A 2,026-nucleotide genomic window follows, 5' to 3' on the forward strand; every position below is an offset into this window, starting at 1 on the left:
ATCCAATACCCATGAATTTGAATTTGAAGAACTTAATGACAAGTTGGCATGTAACATAAACATACCTTTTGATGCAACTCTTGCATCGGTCTTCATACTTGCAAGAAAACTCTTGCAATTCCTTTTCCAGTGGCCAGCTTTGCCGCAATGAAAACAGGTACTTGATCCGGAGTTTTTCTTTCCTTTTTTCTTTGTGATGCTACTCTTGGGGTTCAATCGTTTCTTAGAACCCTTATTTCCCGATTTCCTCATAGAGGTGCTATTTATAAGAAGGAGTGGACCTTTATCCTTCTTAATATGCCCTTCAGCTGTTTTGAGCATATTTAACAACTCGGGCAGGGAGGTGTTCAGCTTGTTCATGTGAAAGTTCACAACAAACTGAGAGAATGAATCAGGCAGTGATTGCAGGATCAAATCCTGACTGAGCTCACTATCCATAGCAAAACCTAATTGACTTAATCTGGTGATCAAGTCTATAACCATAAGAACATGGTTTTGCACTGAAGTTCCTTCATTCATTCTAGCACGGAACAACTGCTTAGATATCTCATACCTAGCAGTCCTGCTTTGTTCTCCATACAACTCTTTTAAATTGAGAAGTATGGATTGAGTGTCCATGCCTTTATGTTGCCTCTGTAATTCATTGTTCATAGAGGCAAGTATGATACATTTGACAGTCACACTGTCATTTTTCCACATCTTATGTGTGGCAACCTCCTCTTCTATAGCATCATCTCCTAGATCTCCAAGATCAGGGGTTTCAAGTATATAGAAAATTTTCTCCTGAGTGAGTACTATCTTTAAATTCCTCAACCAGTCCACATAGTTTGGTCCGGTCAACTTGTTGGCATCTAAGATGCCTCTTAGTGAAAGTGAAGAAGCCATTTAATAATTCTACATATGCAAGAACAAAACTAATATAAGCAGACCAATCATGATGACATGTTTGCAACTAGATAAGGACTTTAATCTAATTTGTCTCCTACTATTTTTATCGAATATCATAGCCCTCCCCTATGATAAACGTGAAAATATAATTTTTCTTAGTAGGGTTGAGATCCTAATTCATCATAAAAAGCCTTGTGTTTACACAACAAACTCTTATGAGTTCAAAGGTAGGAAACTCTTTCCAATTGCATCTCATGCAATTCTCAACTTTATCTTGTCCTCTTAAAATACTTATTGCCTTGTGTTAGCACAACAAACAATAATATTTTAGTTAAGTCAAACCCTTCATTTCCATATAGTCATATTCGAATAATATTGCCCTTGTGGTTGCACAACAAGGCAATATATTAAAATATGCCATAAGCATCTTAATGCACCAAGATAGTATAACATCAGTCCCCATTGCAAGTCTTGTGTTAGCACAACAAACTAGCATGGATCTTGACATAATAATATCGAGGCATGAAGGAAGGCTATCAATAGTGTTATATCAATATTAAGCTTATCCATAATAGGCAATCAAACAATTGGCCAGGTAAGCAGGTGGGAGGCTCCCCTTACTCAGAGAGTAAGGTCCTAATTAAGTAACCACCTTTAGTGCTTTCCTTAGACACCAATTAGATTAATTGTTCTAGAATGGGTTAGCTCAAAGTTTTTCAACACTATGACTTAATATAATTTTTATTGAGGGCTTACTAGTCTCTAGCACATTCTTTAATTGTAACATACATTTAACATGTCTAAAATAAACTATTATGCATCATGGCTATCTCATAGCATGTATAAATCATAAGCAATTAATTAACATGCTTCAACATATTTTCATATGGAAAATTTCATATCATGATATTTTATTACATAACATATCATATATTAATCATACATTTCAACATTTCTCTAAGCATATGACATTACTATCTCGTAGTAAATTAATAATCATACATCATACATAATTATTTGATTGAACCAATTAAGGATGGCTCTGATACCACTGTAGGGTTTTAGCATGTTATAATGCGCAGCGGAAGCTAGGGATTTTAAAAATTTCTTAATAAAGTCCCTATGCATGAAACCCTTT

Source organism: Phoenix dactylifera, unplaced genomic scaffold, assembly GCF_009389715.1.
Source record: "Phoenix dactylifera cultivar Barhee BC4 unplaced genomic scaffold, palm_55x_up_171113_PBpolish2nd_filt_p 001274F, whole genome shotgun sequence".
Classification (NCBI taxonomy): Eukaryota; Viridiplantae; Streptophyta; class Magnoliopsida; order Arecales; family Arecaceae; genus Phoenix; species Phoenix dactylifera.